Genomic DNA, 21,761 nt, shown 5'->3' with positions numbered 1-21,761 from the left:
AAAGTTCATTTAAAGACAAGAGCTTTAATAAGCCAAGGCTGACACAAATGTGTTTTATCTACTTTCAAATCCATTTATCATAAATGTAACAAATAAAGTGTTTTTATGTATCCATCTATAGAACGCTGCATGTTATATTCTAAATCTGCCTGTTTCTTTTTAGAAACCTAGCAGCAAAAAATGAACCTAAAGTATGTAATGCAAGGATGTAATCACTTTCAAGAGGGAGAAAACATAATGTTCGACTTTAAGTGACAATTATGGACACCTAATATGATAAGGAGATTCTGCAGGTCATTAATCAATGTATAAAACTAAAACAGAATGTATTTTTAGTGACACAGGACACAAACAAGGAAGCAAGATGTGTAATTAGGATTATTTATAATAAATATGAATTAATTAGGGCAATTTCTTTAACCATAAAGAATAACTAAATCCTTCAGGACAATGTCACATCAGCGCACTGAACTCACTATGTTATCCCTCTAACAGAGCCTCCACATGTTCTCACTGTAATTTCCCCCTCATGAATGAATTTATGCTGCACTAATCTGAATGTTCGGGGGGAATCAAACGCATTTTACTCGCAGTACTCAAGCTGACTTACTTTTGTTTGAATGATGGCGTACTCACAACGTGGAGGCTTAAAAATAGCCAAATCTTGTACCCAGTCCTTGGTGACTTGGATGTGCGCCTCCAGAGATTTATAATTGCGAAATTGGTGCGCCGTGTATGCGCTGACTCCACAGACAAGGTACCAGAGTAGATCATGCTAAGTCAATAGCGGTTTGGTCTTCAGGGTTTCTACTCCACGGCCGTATTTCATACGGGTCCACATTTCAACAATCAAGTACCGTCTCTTTGCATCTGGACACAATCTGTCTCTATACCGTCATTTTTCTTTTGAGCTACGTTTCAGAATGGTTCGTAGCAATCTTGTTTTGATTCGTGACCAGCCAAGATGGTGCTGCGCTCCCACAATGCATTGCGGCATTACGTCAACTCCAAAGCCCTTTGCGTGCAGGAGAGTATGCGCATGCGCATTGCCATGGTGGTTTAAAAAATAAAGATATAATGAAAAGTAATTAATAAAAATTTAATATTTAAACATTCCCACAAATGTGCAATGAACGTGCACAAACACTGTTTATTAGTTGTTGCTGTTTCTTTCTTTGTTCCTTTTTTGTTTTTGAAAAATAACGACGTCTCTGAGGCGCGAATTCCGACAGTGAGAGGAACGGCCGGATACGGGAGACGGGAAGAAACAATCCGATTATGTTCGCGTTAATTAGGTGGTTGGAAGATGTAAAATTCTCAATTCTGCCAGCTGAACAGATACGAGATTTTAATGAGGATGAATAATTAGCCAGCATGGAGGAAACGGACCTTTATTTGGTGGAGTGGCGACAAGAAGCCAAAAGGCGGGTGGCCGGTCTATGAAGCCTCCATCATCAAGCTAGCAGGTGCCTTTTCTCATATGATATTACTTTATTCTCGCTTATTTGGCACGGAAGCGTAGAGCTGCCACCCAGGCAAAAGAGAAATATAAGTATATCACGTTATAACGTGAAAGGTTTATCGTTCTAACAATATACTATCATGTTTATACAATATACTTTTCATGTTTGAACAACATTGTACGAACAATGTACATAATTATCACGTCCGTACAATATTGTGCGAACGTGATAATTATGTATATTGTAATAACGTGATATTATATTATACAAACATGAAAAGCATAATGTTAGAACAATAAACATTTCATGTTATAACGTGATATAGCTCTATTTTTCTTTTGCCTGGGTGGCAGCTCCACGCTTCCATAATTTGGTAATCAAAATATGTAACTTAATTAATTATATTGTGACGTACTTTTGCCTTTTCTTATTATTCTGCCTTCTCAGAAAGGGAAAAAATACAAATAAAACTGTTTACACTTGTTATATACAATAACTATCAAAACCTATTCACATTTAATTTGGCTTTCACAGAAATCCCACCTCTCCTTCTGGCTACAGAGCACTTACTTACCAACGTTAGAAACAAAGCACAGTTATGCTTTATTAATGTTCGCTAATTACAATGTTCCACATTTCCTTGCTTTTTAAGTCATTTTTAGGCTTTTTAGAGTTTTTGGTTTTTTTAGCAGTAATGTTTCTGCCAATTTATTTCAGCCCATGAAATCGAATGCAGATCTTCCTGATGTCAGATTTACATAAATGTAAGTAATTTTGTTTGTCATTGTCATTAATGTTGTTGCTGTTGTTGTTTTTGTGCAGTTTGCAATCATATAAACCTAGCAAGCATCAGTCAGCACAGTGACTAACCTAAACTGATTCTTGCTTTATTCACATATATTATATGTAATTATATATACCTGCACATTGTACCTAGGGTTGCAGCCACTTGGCCCCACCCCATTGTTGTGACAGCCCTGATTGTACTTTTACACTGCATCTGCCACATTAATGTATTTTTAAGTGATTTGTTTGTAATACATGAATTTGTTTCTTACAGATGTCAAAGTCTCAACCTCATGCTGCCCTCCCCCATCCTCCTAAAGTAAGTATTTGTTGTTGTAGTTTTTATGCAGTGTCTGTGTCACATGCTAATCATAATTATTGAAATAACTGTTTTCTAACAGATTTTCCAAAACACTAGTTATGTTTGTTGTCATTCAGACTAATGCTACTGCTTAGACATTGCTTAGTGGTCATGCATGTTTGACAAGCTTGTTATGATACCAAAACAGTAGGCCTGTCACAATAATCGATATATCGACTTAACACACAATACATGTACATGACCTCAATAATTGTTAATGATGCAATTTATCTGCCATTATATTTACAAAAATAAAATATAATAATAACAACACAATAACATTAAATAACATTGTTTTCTATTTGCTAGACAATTTACTATTTATTCAAGTTTTTATGGTATCTAATATTTTGATACCTAATTTCCATGATCTAAATATTTTTAGAATTAGATGTTGGTTTGTCAATTGAAAGTGTGTAGATCTTGCATTATTATGGTGTTATATTATGATTATACATTCAAAGACATAAAATGGTCTTAAAATGACAATGACATAACTTGTCGCAATTGTTTATGGGGCAATATACCGACCAACAAAAAGTTGTTATCGTAACAGGCCTTCAAAACAGACGGTTTTATGATTGATAAATTCAAAAAATAAATACATTTAATTTCTCTGAGATTCTCTAATATTCAGTTACAGTTCACAACACAGCTACCTGTATATGCAGTATTATACTGTAAATATAAATCTCTGCATTTAGCATCCCACTAGAAGAGTCACAGTTACTGCCTCTTTTTTTTTTTTTTTTTTTTTTTTTTACAAATACCTGTACTATTACTAACACATTTACTGTTTTACTTTTAGCCTGTGGATACAAATGCAGATTTCCTTAATGTAAGTTGTGCATTTTAATTACATCATGTTATTTTTATTATTATTTATTTATTTATTTATTTTATTTTACATTCAAATATGATTGCTAGTAGGTAAAGAATAGTTCACCTATAATTGATATTCCCAATTAATTTCTCACCTCTGATTGAATGCCTTTGTTTGTTTGCCTTTTTTGACTATAACAAAACATTTTTGCAGGATATATATGGTGAATTTATATGCATAGATACAGTCGTAGTGCTTGACACATGCACACAGCAGTAGATGTACTAAAAAGGAAATAATTACAATCATGATGTTGATTGCTGATGTCAGTATATATATTTTAGAGGAATGTTTTGTTTTTCACCCAAAATGAACTATATTGCTTCAGAAGAGATTTATTACTCTGCCTGACTCTTATATATTGTTCTGTTTTTTGTTTGTTTTTGTTGTTTTCAGGTTCAATGGTGCGTGTTCTTCTAATGGCTGCCTTCCCACTGGAGGTTTTGATCCACAGCAATTTAAAAGGTAAACAGCGTTGAAAGTCAGTTCAAATGGTTAGCTAATAGTATTCTAAAAAGCCTACAACTCTGTCACCAGTGTCTTTACCAAAAGGTACCCATAAAAGTATCTCTCAATAGCATATCATTGTAGCTCAAATGTTTAGTTGTACAAATGTCAGATTTTGGGAAATCTAAAACTAGTCAAACACTCAAATGTTCATGCTTTTTATAGGAGGACAGATCAAAACGGACATCGTCGCAGAGTGAAGAACTGCCCTTCATAAGGACACTATGACAGCCATATATAGTAAGTGAAGACTGTCTGTGTATCTAAAATTGCATACAGCACAAGTAACTTACTTTGCAACCATTAAAATAGGTTGTAAAGTAAGTTACCAATACAAATAGGTGATGATGCATTGTAGTGGTTGGTCTCAGACAAAGAAGGTCAACAGATTTATGAATGCTGGAGGGTAAGGAGAGACAACCAAAAGGGGTGTTAGCATTACTGTAATGTGAACTGGATAGACTTTCCATCTAGGAAAAAAAAGAGGTAAAATTATGCGTAAAATATATCTGTATTAATATCTGTATCTATATAAACAGAAATATCTGTTTGCTAAATAAAGCCAGCTAACATAAATCATATTTTTATTTTAACTCTGATAAAAGTAATAGAACTGTGACTTTTGTTTGTTGCAGTGGCAGTAAGGAAGAGGTTTCCCAATGTGTCCAGAAGGGCTTTGAGGATTGCAGTGAAAGCTGGGGGAACTGAGACTGCTGGAAAAGGAAAAGAAATTACATTTAAAGTATGTTGACTTATGTTCATACAATCACACACACACATATACACATACACACACACATATGTGTACATATGTATATATATATATCTACACACACACACATATATGTATATGTGTGTCTGTGTTTCTTTTAGAATGTTTAAGTATGTATAATGAGAATAAAATTATAAAATGAATATTCCTTGCTTGATTGATATGCTATATGTATGTTTTAAACATCAAATAAAGATTTCTTTCAGCTGTTACATGTGAATGTGTTTTCTTAGAAATATATGAAGGGTTAAATTTATATATTTTTGAATGATTTTAAATAAGTTTAAATTTGTTTTGAAATATATTTTATAAATATATTTCAAAATATAAAAAAACAGCCAAAAAATATATGTGTTAAAACACATTTCAAAATATATTATAAATATATTTTTTAAATATATTTTAAAATACATTTTGAAATATATTTCAAAATATACAAAAAATGGCCAAAAAATATATGTGCTAAAATATATTTCAAAATATATAAATATATTTTAAAATGTATTTTAAAATATATTTTTTTTACCATATGGGGTGAATCTTTAGCCAGGAGGATGTCCAAAAAAACCCTCATCAGTGCAGATTCAGTGTCATGAAGACACTTAAAATTAGACTGAAAGACCTCAAAGACATCATATTTTATCTTAAAGGGCTGCCCATTGGCTATAAACAATTTTCTCCAGAATCTTTGAAAAAAAGGAAGCTTTGAAACAGGCCTAAAGTCTGATAATAGTGGCATCCAGGCCAGGTTTTTGATCAGTAGTGTCGCATCGTTGAAAGTTTTAGGAACAACACCTTAGGACAGGCTGCTGTTAATAAGACGAGGAACAGATGGCTCTAAAATGGAAATAACCTCTTTAAAGAATCCAGGTGGGACGGCATCAGTGGGGGGAACCTGAAGGCTTTCGATGACCAACAATCTCATATAGGGAAGATAGAGAGGCTCAAAGAGGCAAAAGGCAGTGAGCACGGGAGAGACACTGAAGAGTGAAAAGCAGGGGGTGATATATGAGCCCTAGCATTAGTTACCTTATCCACAAAGAAGTTCAGAAATTTTCTCACATGCCTCAGGGGAAAGCTCAATACAGGCAGTCTGAGGAGAATTCAGAACAATATCAACAGTATTAAATAATACACGAGGGTTGTGAAGGTTTGATAGAATGATATCTGACAAGTGCTCTCTTTTGGCATCTTTCACAGTTGCCTGATAACGATGCCAACAACCCTTTAATATTTGAAACGACACCTGCAGCTTGTCCTTTTTCCATTTTCGTTCAGGTTTTCGACAGCAGAGTCTGACAGCACGGCTTGTGTCATTGAGTTAGGGCTCTGATTTAGTTTTAGGGTGCCTGGTTTTTAATGGAGCTACTGTCTAATACAGTTTGGCAAGAACAATTAAACCAGGAACGGAGCTTCTCTGTATGAGAGACCCAGAGTCAGGGATGCCAAAAAAAAGCAGAAATGCAGTTAACAGGTGAATAATATGACAGTGCCATGGGGAGTGTGAAGTTTAACAATTATTGGGTAAACCAATGCCAAATTACACAGGCCTTTGTTCTGAAAACATTGTGTCACAAATTGTCAAGTCTGAAACAGACAAACAATAAGATAACACAAGGTCTAGTGTGCATCTACATTCTTGTGTGGGTCCAGACACCCACTGCATGAACTTGAACAAGTTATTTAGTTGGGTTTACCATCAGTTTGTCAAGACAGTACACAGGTACATTTGAATCTCTACAGATAAGGACTGAATTGTATTTAGGGATGGTTTCAGCCAATAATTCAGAAACTTTATTGTAAAAGTCCTTGTTATTAGGTAGTTTACATAGTCCAGTAACACCCTGGGAAATATTGGAGTCATTTTCATCAGTATATGTCCTTAAATGAGCACATTAAACAAATATGTAGGATTGTCTTCATTCATTTGTGCAACATTGCTAAATTTAGAAACATCCTGCCTACCTAGTGTGATGCTAAAAATCTTCCTCATGCATTTGTTACCTCTAGATTGGACTATTGTAATTCATTATTATCAGTCTTCTTTAAAAAAGCCTTTAGTTCATCTAGACCCATATTTCTTCCATATTAGCTTTTCTTCATTGACTCCCTGTTGAATTCAGAATTGAATTTAAAATCCTTCTCCTCCTGGCTGAGGCCCCGGTCCATGAGAGTCTTCTAAGTACTGGCAGGCAAAGTGAAATGGAAAGTGGCAAAGCAAAAGCTAGGGTGTGAGAGAAGTTCAGTGAGGCCATGTAAAAGACTTTCAGACTGCCTCAAAGGAATTCTGGTAAACCTTCAGGTGTCTCAGGATGGGAGAATGGTGCTCTACTCACACAGTGTATAGTGCAGATGGGTCTTCAACTGAGGATATAGTTAGGCAGTGGAAGAACAAGGGGGACAATCACTTGCCCATCACTGGAAACAGGTTTCTTGAGGCAATTAAACAATTCCTTGTTGACAGGGACACTTTGGTGGCCTCAGAATCTCATCTCTGCTTTTTGTGGATAATGCGGTTTTGTTGGCTTCATCAGCTTACACTGAAATGATTAGCAGCTGAGTCTAAAACACCGGTAATATGCACCCATACCTTGTGGGGGGGGCTTCCCAGAGAGATGGAGTCTAAGACCCATCCTGACAAATCCTGGAATCAAGAACTGGTTCCTTGGAATTGTTAGACTGCCTGCCTACTGAGCCCACTTATCAGTTCTTGCACTCTCGCTATGATCAGCTGACTTTGTGTGTCGTCAGAGGAAAATAGTGACGCAGTCTATAGTGTTGATATGGACATTACTTTTATTTTTACAGAAGGATGAGAGTGCAGTGGTGAAGTACAGACTCCCTAGGATAGAAACAACTGCATTACACTTTTAACACAACTTTGGCTCTTCACATGAATGCTAAGCTAGCCAAGAACCCAGAGTGACGCTAAAGCTGAGTAACTGCTGACTCCAGCCCAGCACCATGACAAATTGAGCCATCACTTGCGGTAAAGCCAGTTGTGGCTGAACTTCAACTGGTAACAAACTGATGACCGGTCAGGCTGCAGCCTGTTCATGTTTCTACAGTAGAATCACCATGGCGATCGCTTTGAAGTGTCTTTGTGCTGGTTTTCATCTTTGCTTTGTGCTGTTGGCTTTGTGTTCATATCTGAACACTAAGGCTACGTCCACACGTACCCGGGTATTTTTGAAAATGCAGCTTTTTCTGTGCATTTTGGCCTTTCGTCCACATGTAAACGGTGTTTTGGATCACCAAAAACTGAGATTTTTAAAAACTTCTGCCAGGGTGGAAGAAAACTCAGTTTTTGTGTTTACATGTGAACGAGGAAAACATAGATTTAGTCACGCAATGTCAAAGATGTCCGCCTTTTTTGGCATCACCACCTGTTGCTTTGGCATGTTCTTAACAGCATTTGTCTTCGTTTTTTGTGTTTAGATGTGGACAGAGATATTTCTTTTAAAACTGCATGTGTGGATGGGATTTTTTTTTTTTAAAGAAAAAAAACCAGTAAATCTCTGTTTACAAAAAAACCCGTGTACGTGTGGATGTAGTCCAAGAGAAAGACTGCGTGTGTCCTCATAAGGAAAGGGATCTGTGTTGGTGTGTGGGGGTGTAGCCTGTAGGTTTATATTATTAATTGGTAATTATGAGACAGTGTGTTTAAGATCATTTTACAGAGTGACATGAAAGTAAAGTAATGAGTAGTATAACCAATGTCTTTAACCTGGATGTAATTAAGTAATGTACTGCATCACTTTTAAGAAAAGTGTTCTGTGTAATATGTGTAATAACTTTTTTATTTACTTCTTTTTTTGACTAGAAACCCCAACACTGATTACAACAAAGAGGGGACATAACTCCAACATGCACAAACACTTGACCGCACAGCATGCAATTAATTTACAAGAATGTAATGTTTTTGATATGCTGCTTAGAAATGGTGGTGACTCTCAAAGTGGCCCCAATTAGAATTGATAAGGGAATGGATGAGGAATTGAATCAGTAAGTAATATCGATAACGTAATCAGAATCGCTAAATACTTATCAATTTCCATCCCTATGCATGCTTATGAATTAATGCCTGATGCATACAGAAAAAAATTCCAAAAATGTGAAGACATATTTGGAGTTCCTGTTCGAGAAAGTGCTTCTTTTTAAAAAATGGCTGTAAGAACTTTATGCAACTAATTGAAAGATTTCAAAACGTTGAAGCTATAACACATTGTGGTGTATTTAAATGAAGAGAACGTTGAGTAACTCTCAGTGAGAGTAATTTTCAACAGAACTGAAACATAATCATCAAAATTCTCCCACTCTTAACATTTTGATCATAAGTGTGTCTATTGTCATGAACCTGGTCACCTAATTGGAATAAAAACCCCATTGGTGTAGGACCAGTTCAGGGTTCACCTATTGTGGCACAACATCAGCCATATTTTGAAGAACTGCTGAAAGCATAGATAAATGATCTGTTCAGGCCTTTCATTTCCTTTACACTGACTGGCAGTGAGTTAGACCAACTTTGCATTACTATTTTAAGAGATACTGATGCGAAACATACTGTGGCACAACATGGTATAGTGCCTTTTGGTGACCAGTCATTCTGTGTCTCAGATAGTGTGGGGATAAAAATTAGTTTCTTGCATGTGCCTCTTCATACAATTATGTTTTCTTCCCCTCGGATTCTGGCACAGTACGAGTGGGTGTGAGATCGACTGCCTGTTGCTGGCATCGATCCTAGTTTTGGTAATGATTTGGCTAGAGGACAAGTGTTTCCTGCCATTTCAGAAGAAACTGAAAATCCTACCACTGATGCACTTGTAGTTTCTTTGTTTTTTTTCTTCATGTGCTGTTACGTGTGGCCAGGTTTGTCACTTGCTGATTTGGTGGACATTGCTGACTCTTGAATGAGTAATGTTTCTGTGAGCCCCACCTCAGAAATAAAAACGAAATCTGTGCCATTTGATGTGAAAGCAAATGATAATTTGTCTTTGGTGCCAGTTTAATGGTATGGCCCTAACTTCTGATTTTCTGTTTGAAATCTGTGAGGTTCTAAAAATAAAACAAAGAAATGGCAGTATTTGAAACCTTGGTGAGGAGGACAGCTTGTGATCTAAAATGAATAGCATGAATCAAGAATGCAGTAAGGAGAATAAAGTATGAGTTTTATATTTAATCTGATGACTCACTGACATTTGCCATGTCTTTTATAGAAAACATCCCATTAATGAAAGAAAAATAAAATACAGCTTTTACAGTTTTAACCTACCAAGTTCTCTAGGTTCTTGTTAGGGTCCATAAGTCCATGGCTCAAAGGGACCTGACATATAAAATGCCACAATTACGCTGGAGTTCAGCAAACTTATAATAATGAAAATATGTTGACTTACAAGAAAGAAACATAAGTAAGGAAAATAGGAGTCCCAGCTAAAAAGAGGAAGAAGACCATGAACCAGCCATCGGATTCAGAAAAAGCAGCAGAAGGATAACACCAGTGCAGAAGGCGGTTAGGCAGGAAAGGAAATTGAAGATCAGTCACCAACCTCCATGCTACACCTTCACTGGCTTTATATGCGTGCAGTGAGCCTTCTGTGGTCAGTCAGCACTAACAACAAATCAGAGGAGAGAGCAGCAGGGTGGACTATGAAGTGAGATTAATGGCTTGGTGAGCTATATTGAGCTTAAAATCGGAATTTTCTGTGTCATGAAAACGTCTCTCTTTTTACTCGACTGGAATAACCTTCATAACTTATGTTGGACAGATAACCTGGTCATTTAGTTCAGTGGATTTGAACCCCCGACCTTCTGATCACCTGCTGAGCTATCCCTGCTCAGATATATTTTCTGTTGGGAGGATATGTTTTATGTACAAGTTGTTAAAATGTACCCACATAGCAAAATTGGTATGACCCAGATCTGGCCCACACAATGTGCTTGCACATGGCCCACATACCGCAAAGAATCATGGCCCTTTGGTGGCCCACACATGGGCCAGCTGCAGACACACTGGTGGTCCTGCGCTGGCTCAGAACCGTTTCAGCTCTGGCCCCAGATGTCAGCCTAGTGTGTACCTTAATAAAGCCATGTAATAAGAACATGTGTTGGAACATGATAGTGCAAAACTAACATGACGAAACTGTGACAGTGAATGGACTGATTCTTATATAGCGCTTTTCTACTCTCCCCGGATTACTCAAAGTGCTCTGTACAACATGCCACATTCACCCAAACTCTCTAAACTGAGTGCTTCCTAACTACATTCATACACATTCACACTCTTGACACACAGACTGGAGAAGCCAGGGATCAAACCACTAACCTTCTAATAAATAGCTGACCTGCGCTACCTCCTGAGCTACAGCCACCCAGTGGTTAACATGAGTAAACCCTCACTAGGTTTTGGATAAAGTGTACACTCATAAACCTGTCAAACCTGCATTTGAAACGTTGGCTACCATAGCAGTATAGTATTGCAACATGGCATTTGGGTCTTCGAACTAAAATAGGAAAATAGGAACATAAATAGTGCCATCACTGCCAGACTTGGCCCACATCTGGTTGACATACACTCTGCCATGACACCGGTCAGTCAGAAGTGCCAGCTTGATGCCGGATCTGGGCCAGACCTGTTTTCTATGAGCCTGGGCCACAAAAACCAAACCACAATCGGGCCAGATATGGCATGCCATCACATAAACAGTGCCATCTACACCAGGCCTAGCCCATATTTGGATGACATACCACTTACCATGCCAGAAGTCAGCCAGCAGTGCCGGCTTGACACCAGATCCGGGCCAGACCTGTCTGCTATGTGGGTACCTTATTAAAGCCACTGAATGAAGCGCAAACTGTGTGGTGCACAGAAATGTGTATGTATTGATTTAGTGATGCAAAAAAAGGTAAAAGGGGAGTTACACTTGATCCTTATCTGTTGCTAAGTCTCATTTCCACTGTTGGACTTGCAGCTAGAAGCACATAAAAACACACACCAAGAATCCCTATCAGTCAATAAAATTTCACATGATCTTCACATCTCCTTTATTAGACTTATTTATTTATTGGACAGTAATGTAATGCTTAAATGTATCAAATGTAAAGTTTTAGAGCTCTAATGTACAGAAATAAGAAATTAGAAATAAACGGAAGCATTAAGAGTGCACTTGGTGATAAAATTATTAACTTGAATTAAAACGTTAATTTTACTGCACTGTGTGCTAAATCACTTGAATAAAAGCTCTGCTCTAGAGAAAAGTGCTAACCACTGTCGTAATGGCTGCCATCTCCAACTGGTTCTCCAGGTTTTGCTGAGCCACTTTACGCATGGAAAGCTTGGCTCAGTTGAACCTGCTTCATAGTATACCCCTCAGGTTAATGAGGATGACAAAAGGACAATAACAGGATGATGAATGTGCTGGTGCACCGAGGGCACGCATGACAGGTCCAAATTGTCTATATCCCCCCAATGTTAATTCCTATGGTGTCCAATATTTCTGTTTTTGCCAAAAAAGCTACCATCTCACAGATATGCAGAAGGACCCCTTCACTATTGGTGTCTGTTGATGATTCAACAACTGCAGCAGTACTGGCTGCCAATTTTAAGGGGGGCTCAGTGTGTGCATATTTGTCTTTGTGTGTTTTTTGTACTCTATACTTTTTAACCCCCCCTTTTCCATAATTTTTTTGTTCATGTAAAATGACAATAAAGGGCTAATCTATTCTCTCTATCTAAATAAACATATATATTCTATATGGTGTAATAACTGAGATAATTGAATGAAGAAATAAGTAGATAAATGGAACAAGAGGAGCCTTTTAGCTGATCTTGGAAAAGCAAAATGTGCTTGGCACAACAGTGCCAGTGAAATTCTGATTGGAAAAGCTGCCAGACAGGACAGGATTTAAAAAACAAACAAACAAACAAAAAAAACAAGCAAACAAACTGGGAAGTGGTGCCGCATCTCCATAGTGGTTCTTAAATGTGAGCCTCCAGACCAAGTGCAACAAGATGTGACAAGATGGGTGTGAGTCTATCTGCGTGTAGAAGAACTAGTCATCATGTGTTGTGCTCTGAACAGATGGAAGCTCACTGAAAATATTTAGCCACAGATGCATATGTCCCTGCTTCCCTGTGTGTGGATGACGATGTGTAAGGGTGAACAGCATGACTCATATCTCTTGAGTTGGATATCTGTCTTTAGCTCCATTTATAAGAGCTGATATTGAGCTCTGATTAAAGCTCAGATGAAAACTTGTCAGTGTGATCGACCTGTTATGTGATGGCTGTGATACAGTTTCATTATAGCAGACTTGATCAGTCCATCCAGATTTCCTCTAACCTGAATCGATTCTTGTCTGACATTAATACAACAGGTGCGATTGACATCAGGCTTTATAATCTCTGTTTCATTACTTACAAATATATTGAAACTAGAATGAGAGTATATTACACTAGCTGACTTTGCATTAATCAGCCATTATTGTTCTAGTCAGGTTGTAAAACCCTGTGAAATATTTTCAGATATGACAATCTCCATACATAATTTCAAGGTGGAACTCTAAATATTGTTTTAAGTGTCAATACTTCCATCATGGCTCCACAAAAAGAATCACAAAAATTCTGGAAAAGCAAAAGTTTTGCGTCCTTCATGGAAGTTCTTGTGTGAGTTTAATAGTAACTGAAGAAGATCCCAAGTGGGGCAAATCAGTTTTATTGATACAGGTCAGAATCACAAATCATAAATTTAACTCCAAGGTGAGTACAGTCGGTACAGACACACTCACACGGCTTGCTTACAGTAATGCTACTGACAAATCACAAGATCTTACATATTTAATCTTCTTTTGATTCTTTCAAACTACTAAATATAAGTTATACGGCTCACTTTCTGAAAATCTACTGAAAGTCCTTTTTAATGGCATTAGAAAATCTTAAAGGTGTGTTGAAGTATGGCCCATGTCATTAGATAGAAGTCAGGATTTCAGAATGTCTGCTGCATTCATTTTAATTTCATGTTAGTGTTACAACTTTAGGGAAGCAAAATGCTAAATCATGGCTTGGCACTTCAACTATAAAAGCTATCCAAAAAGAAAGCAAAAGCCCTCCAAACCAAACCCCCTCCTGGAAAAGTGAAGCATCTCAGCTTGATGTGTATTTTGTTTGATCCTTGGTGTGGATGGATGCAGAGGCAAAGACTGAAAACCGCAGGGATGCACGCACATACACACATGCGCAGGGTCAAACAGCCTCTCTGCTGTCTTTGCAAGGTTGATTGAGTACATGGAGTCTCTCCCTAAAGGGATAATTTCATGCCTGCATATTAGAATAATTTACTTGGTGTGGAAATGACATGGATGGAGGGCATGTGCCCACAATGCATCCTGCTATATTGCTACTGGAAGCACACAAAGCTGCATAAAATACACGTGGCAGTGACTGAGTATATATGTGTGTAAGGTTCTCTCCATAACATTTAAATTTTTGTTTGTGTTTGACAAAAGACTTTTGCCAATGTTGGCTGAAATGAGTTATTATGTTTGTGCAGATGGAATCTGGGATTTTAAGAGCCCTTTTTTCCTTTGATATAAACACATTATACTAAAAGGATAATAAGATAAAGTGAAGTGAGGAATAGACCTGGCACGGTTCTGTGAATTAACTGTTTTTAATGATTTTATTTAAATTTAATTACACAGCTTTTCAATAACATTTACTTGTCACCACTGTAATCACTCTTTCAGTAAAATCTCAGACACCTGTAACACCTATCAACCAATTTATCATGTTATAATCAGGGCTGGGAACCTGTTATTGTGTTAATATTCTAAAACTGGGCTTGAAGTGATTTTAACAGTGTTTTGCTGCTCTGTCAGCTTTTTGTGCTGAAATATGTTTACATGTCGAGATATACTCATTAAGCAAAATGTTGAAATCTTCAATAAGATGTCTAAAAATGTTAAATTTTGACTTTCCAGATCATCAAATCAATATTACTGGCCCTGCTGAATATTGCAGGTCTTTAGGCAAACTGTTTCAGACAATATGTGGAAGAAAATAAGGGATTGGTGTAATTTTAGGATAATGTACTTACACTGATGAAACAGTTATTATTACTGTTGGCTGGACACTGGCATACATATATATATATAGACAGAGAAATTGTGGCCTAAATGAGAATGCAGAGATTTTGTGGTCATAAATTTACTTAGCTTGTACAGATTGTACAGCATACATTTTTAATGACTAAAAAAATAATTGGGCGCAAGTTTGAGTTCTACAGTGCCTTTCAAGTTGAAAAGACCAATGCCTTAAATAAAAACTGTAATTTTTTTGAAATTTGAAAGGTCTCTTCAAGCCATTTCTTAACAACTGTAGATGCCAAGTTCATCAGTTCCAACAATTGTATGCAAGTACAAGTTATTCAGGAGGTACCACTACTTCTCCAAGATCAAGAAAAAGTCCCAAACTGTCACCCTCAGCTACTGAAAACTGCTGAAACGCCAGCGTAACTGTCCACATTGTGGAGTTTTTCTTTTTTAGTTGACTGAGCGGGTGTCAACTAAAAAACAAGTTCCTTCTACAAAATCAACACCTTGTCCACCAACACGTTATCATCCCAACACGTAACATACTGACACCATGTGACAAATCATCGATGTTTATGCGTTCGGTGGCATGAGAGCCGTTTGGAATGAATCTATATATGAAAATGTGTTTTACGTTCCAATCATGAATCACTTTGGAAAACACTATCTGATAGGGTTAAGGTTAGGGTTAGGGCCGGAATGGACGACTGGAGCCTCTGCTTTAAGCGTGTGTTACCACCACGAGCGGCTTTCTATTGGATTCAGTTGAGAATCTAGAGCGTCTCACAAGGACGCAGAAGTTTACCTTTGGCGTTACTATGAGACGCCTTGGGCCGTGACAAATCGTTGGTATGTTACGTGTTGGGAATGAGAATACTCTGTGTCCACATGTACGAGCCAAACATCCTCTGGAGAAGATTTTTAAGGCTAGATGAGACAATGACTGTTTTAGCCCCAATGACGAGGTATATTTGGAAGAGTAAAGGTTAGGCTTTCAAACCTAAAAACACTGTGCTGTTTGTCAAGCATGGTGGTGGCAGCATGTTTTGCTGCCAGTGGTACTAGTAGTTTGCACGAAGTGGATGCACAAAGGAAGATGATGAGCTACCTCTAAATTCCGCAGCTACACAACACAACCCAATTGTGTTAAAAATTCAACACAATTGGGTGCTACAACAGGACAATGATCCCAAACACATCAAAAGTGGTTTTGATTCACCAAATGTGTCTTTGGACTGGGAAAATGAGAAAATGAGAAACAGAAAATGCACACAGACATGGTGAGAACATGGGAACTCCACATAGAGAGGAACTGGCTGGATGGTGGATTTGAAACCAGGACCTTCTTGTCATGAGGCAACAGTGCTAACCACAAACCCACTGTGCGCGCCTCAAAAACGTATTGCAAAAACACACATATACAACAAGGAAAATGACTGCACAAAAACCAAGACAGTGGTCCTCGAGTCTGACAAAAACCCAAAGATCGAGGAGACTCGATGTCCTCTATTGTTGTGTTGCATTTGTGTCACATACAAATGATGACCCCACATACACTGGTGCACAATTATAATTGAAAACAACTGAAATCCATTGGAGTAGAGTTGAGCAGAGTAGGTACTAATGGAAAAGAGGCTCCAGTGTGTCCACTGGAGTGTGAATGCATGTGGGATAGTTAGTAAGCATTTAAAGAGAGAATAAACTGTGTGAGCGAATGGGTTAATTTGTCATGTAGTAAAAACATTCAGTGTGGGCTACAGTAATTTAGAGTAGAAAAGGGCAATATATATGTGTGTGTGCCTGTGTGTACACGTCCACAAAACAAACCATTGTTGCAATAGCAAATGGAGCAATGCCAGTGTTCATTTTGTAATGTCTAAACTTCAAAACACTTGAGCTCAAACTTTGTCTACTGTGTATTAGGAAAGGCCCTGTGTGTCCCATAAATTACCTTCATAAGTGGCTTTTCCGCTTTAGCAATAGGTCTCTTTCCTGGCAGACATAATTGACTTGTCATAGTAGGAAAAGCACAAGTATAATTAAGAACATTAATAATGGCTCTGATCCATTGAAGTGTCCCAGTAAGCCATGTCAGCGAGTCAGCACACGTATTACTAAGGACGTGCTCTTTTAGATATATAGTACAGCCATCATTTATTATTAATCCCACCTGTGCTTTTCCCAGTAATAACACTTCAAAATGTTTGCCAGGTCTATTTTTGTTCAATGACAGCTTTCAATGGCGGTGAATGGTGTAGTGTTAAAACTGCATTTCTGCTGCTTGCACTCAATTTACTGAATCTACTGCATATATTACTTATTTTGAAATAGGAAACATTGTTTGTTTATGTCTGCCCAGTTATCACTTGATTTCCAATGGAGGACTGTGTAGAAGAAACCACAAAGCATTCTCCCTCTGCCCTTGAAGGCTTGATCTAACAAACATTCAAGGGAGTTTTCAGAGTAATGGAACAGCACTTAAGATGGCAGTGGGGGCCCCATGAGGAGAAATGCCCGTGGCAAGTCAACAAGGGTATCTTAAAGAGCTACCAGGGTGCTTTCCATTTGCCTTTAGCTTGATGGAGAGTGCAAGGACTGGAAGGAGAATGTGTATGTTACAGGTAGAAAGAGCTAAATGCTCTGCTTCCATTACTGATAAAGGGGCCACAATATTTAACAAGGTCAAGAGAGGTTGTTCAAATCTTAAAGTTAGTTTAAAAAAAAACTCAATGAAAAAGAGAAATAATTGACATATACTATGAAGGTGTCTTCAAGAAAATACTTTCAGACTACATTGTGATTTTTGTAGGTAGTGCACCTGGTCAAGACGAAGGAGTATGCTTGGTGGTTTTTCTAGTTGTGTACCATTCATTTGTCTCCCACAGTTGTAATGTCCCAAGGACACTAACGAAGAACAGAAGAAACAACCTGAACCATAATGTTCACATTTCAATTTGTTGTCTGCTGGCACTGACTGGGAGGATTACTTTGGCACCAACATAATCTAACATGCCATATTTCAAACCTTGCAACTTCTACCTCTTCCTCCCCAAAAAGTTCCAAAAACTCTTACGGTGCGTTCACACCGAACGCGATAGAGGCGGCCAGAGCGTCAGGTTTACATGTAAAGTCAATGGAAAGAGCGCGATGACACGTGATTGCGCGTCCGGCGAAAATTCGGAAGCAGATTTGCGTCGCGAAAACGCCAAAACGCGCGTCAGTGTAGCGGGTGGGGCGCATTTGACTCGCGAAGAAAACCACGCGTGTCAGATTGTGTGTTGCATTTTGTGCACACGCGCGTATCGCGCCAACCGCTCGAGTTGGAAAATCTGAACTCCGGCGTCAAATCGCCCCGCGACAACCAATCAGGAGGCTGGTGACGTGGCTCTGACCTAGGTACTGACGCGTACTGTCCCGCTATTTTCCCACTGATGTACAAATACCTTTCCGCCAACAAGATAATGTGTTTATTCAGAGGACATCTGCAGGAGAAAGTGGAAGAGCCTCAGGGACACATATAATAAGGAGAAGAGGACAGAGAAGGAGAAGAGGAGTGGGTCTGCAGCAGGATCGGGGAAGAGATGGAAGTTCTTTGCGGTCATGGGGTTTCTGGACCCCTTCCTCACCCCGCGGGAGACTAGTGGCAATATGGTGTGGACCATGGAGAACTTCCCCCCCGAGGACCAGGGACAGCCCGGAGAGGCAGCAGGGGAGTGTCAGTCAGAAGGACAAGGTTTACAGTGAATTAATGTAGGCAGTTAATTTATGCGTGTTGTCATATAGGAATATATTTTGTTTAGTAATAAAACAGTATACAGTGGTCCCGCTGTTCACCCGTCACATTTCGCTGATTTTTGTTATTGCACCGTACAGCTTTCAACAATGTGCATTGCATTCTGCAGCCTGATTGACAAATCTCCTCCGTGTCGTGTCTCCTGCGCTTGCCAAACTTATCATGTTTGGTTTTGATAACCATCACGTCCAATAGAAAAAACAGCACAAAAACACTCATAACTATGACCCTCATTCGGAGATACACACCTGCACCGCGAGGGAAAAAGGCGCACGAAAGTGGCGCGCAGACGGAGAAAAAGCACAGCATAATAAAACTTCCTCCCACATTCCTCCCACATTTCCGGTTCACGCGCGTCAAAACGCGCGATGGATTTTTCTTGGACACGCCTTGAGGTGCGAATGTGCACGTGTCAAATTAGGGGCGTTTGGGGCGTTTTCGCTCGCGCCTATCGCGTGCGAAACGCGATAGAGGCGGCCAGAGCGTCAGGTTTACATGTAAAGTCAATGGAAAGAGCGCGATGACACGCGATTGCGCGTCCGGCGAAAATTCGGAGGCAGATTTGCGTCGCGAAAACGCCAAAACGCGTGAAACGCGCGTCAGTGTACCGCGTCTGGCGCGTTTGACTCGCGGAAAAAACCAGGCGCGTGAGTTTTTGTGTTGCATTTTGTGCACACGCGTGTTTCGCCTCTACCGCTTGAGTTGGAAAAATTTGAACTCCAGCGTCAAATCGCGCCGCATCAACCAATCAGGAGCCTGGTGACGTGGCTGTAACCAGGTCAAAGGGGCAGATCAAACCAAAGCCCTTCATTCTTCAATGGAGGGAAGGCTAATCAACGCCGTAGCAAACAACCCGGAGCTGTACGACACCAGCTGCTTTCTGTACCGAGACAGGAATATAAAGGACCGAGCTTGGAGGAAGATATGTGAAGACATCGGGCAACCTGGTGAGTTCATTCATTTCTCTTTTTACATTTTTCACTGACCCGAGGAAGCCGCACAAAAGCTAGCAAGCCACCGCTATTTTCCCACTGATGTACAAATACCGTTCTGCTTTTATGCATGTTGTCATATAGGAATATATTTTGTTTATTAATAAACAGCACACAGTGGTCCCGCTCATCCGTCACTGCCTCGCTTTTTCGCTGATTTTTTTGCACAGTACAGCATTGCATTCTGCAGCCTGATTGACAAATCTCCTCCGTGTCGTGTCTCCTGCGCTTGTCAAATTTATTATGTTTTGTTTTGATAACCATCACGTCCAATAGATAAAACAGCACAAAAACACCCATAACTATGACCCTCATTCGGAAATAGACACCTGCACCGCGAGGGAAAAAGGCGCACGAAAGTGGCAGGCAGATGAATACAAACCACGGCATAATACTTTTACGTTTTGCAATCTACAAAGGTTTGCACTTTGAGAATCAACTTGTGAGAACTGTGACTAATGTTCATGTGTGGGGGGGAAAAAGTGTATAAAGTGCGTGGCGAGGGGCTAGCTATTCTGACAACCCCTGCTGCAATAAATGAGGGACCACTGTATATACTTTCTCTATGACTATTGTATTCAACCTGTTAACATTTAATATTGTCTTGACAGAACCAACTGATTCTGCAGCAGAGCATCCCCTGTTGCTTCTCCTTGCTCCCCAGTCCCTGAGCTCCTGCTGCTGCACCCACAGGTATGCAATTGTAGCATCAGATGTACAGCAGCACTGATAGCTTTTTACTCGGTGGGATTCCCTTGTGATCACCTTTACTACATATCTACAACTAATCTGATTATATCCTGGTTTTTTTTGTTGTTGTTTTTTCAATGTTGAAATTAAAATCTAGTAGCAGCCTTCTCATTTCTTTGTGTTTTGTGCTGTTTTACAGGCCCAGAGAGGAGGACAGCTCCGAGGCAGATGAGGGGACTGGTCCCAGGACGGTCCATCGGTGGTGGAGGTGGCCATCCTGGTGTCCCTGAAGAGGCCACGCCAGTCTCCAATGGAGCATTTCCTCCTCAGCTTTGTTCCTGCTCTGGAGAGCAGCTGGGTCCTTTTTATTCCTGTCTTTCTGTAAATACTTATATTTTATATATTTATGTTCAATGTTTTTCTGTTTGAGAACTTTAATATTATTTCAAATAAATTTTTATAATGACTAATGTCTCAGTTCTACAACACAGCAAATGTTGGCACACGACTTGACACATGTAGAATTTATTTCATATTATACTAATGACAGAATATACTAATACAGTGGGATGCAAAGGTTTGGGCAACCTTGTTAATAGCCATTATTTTCCTGTATAAATCGTTGGTTGTTACAATAAAAAATGTCAGTTAAATATATCATACAGGAGACACACACAGTGATATTTGAGAAGTGAAAAGAAGTTTACTGGATTTACAAAAAGTGTGCAATAATTGTTTAAACAAAATCAAGCAGGTGCATAAATTTGGGCACCACAAAAAAAGAAATGGAATAAATATTTGGTGTATATCAATGTGTGTGTCTCCTATGTGATATATGGGGTGCCTTTGTCTGGACGCGTTTCCCATCCAGAGCTCCACAGCAGAGAGGGAAGTTCCAGCGCTCCTGGAATCCCTCTGTGATGGACCGCCAGTCTCCAGGTGAAGGCACAGCCATGAAGTCGTCTACTAGACAGTCCCAGATGGCCGTCGCTACCTGGGGGGTGATCTGGCACACCGTGGACACACCGACTCTGAAACTGAACGCGATGGTCCTGAAGGAGTCCCCGGTGGCAAGGAACCTGGACAAAATTGTTCAAAATTAGTATTATGTGTACTGCAGTTACAAAATACATTATTCAAATTCCAAAATACTTTTGTGATGTCAGATTTAAATTACAAAACATAAATCTTACATAAAACATTTTGTAATTATAAGGATAATTACATAATGTATATTAGATATAATATAAAACAGTCAGTTGTGTTTTGTTTTAACTTTAACATATCATAATTTGATTGGTAACAACTTTTACCACTACAGTGAGCCAATCGCTCATAATTCCTAGACATGTCAATCAGGTAGGAATGAAGTAAGACATTAATAGAAATAAAGAGTTGTATGTTGACATGTAGCCCTTTCCTTGCTTA

At 38.9% G+C, this 21,761-nt stretch overlaps 1 long non-coding RNA gene across 1 annotated transcript; it reads left to right on the top strand.

Moving 5' to 3' along the window:
- The first annotated feature begins 1,252 nt into the window (after nt 1-1,252).
- Nucleotides 1,253-4,819, top strand: LOC109199229 (uncharacterized). Its single transcript, XR_002059687.2, has 7 exons — nt 1,253-1,466; nt 2,181-2,227; nt 2,524-2,568; nt 3,419-3,448; nt 3,890-3,958; nt 4,166-4,240; nt 4,636-4,819. It is a non-coding gene; the product is annotated as an uncharacterized LOC109199229 (long non-coding RNA).
- The last annotated feature ends 16,942 nt before the right edge of the window (nt 4,820-21,761 follow it).

Source organism: Oreochromis niloticus, linkage group LG9, assembly GCF_001858045.2.
Source record: "Oreochromis niloticus isolate F11D_XX linkage group LG9, O_niloticus_UMD_NMBU, whole genome shotgun sequence".
Lineage (NCBI taxonomy): Eukaryota > Metazoa > Chordata > Actinopteri > Cichliformes > Cichlidae > Oreochromis > Oreochromis niloticus.
This window is presented reverse-complemented; position numbering and strand designations above follow the sequence as displayed.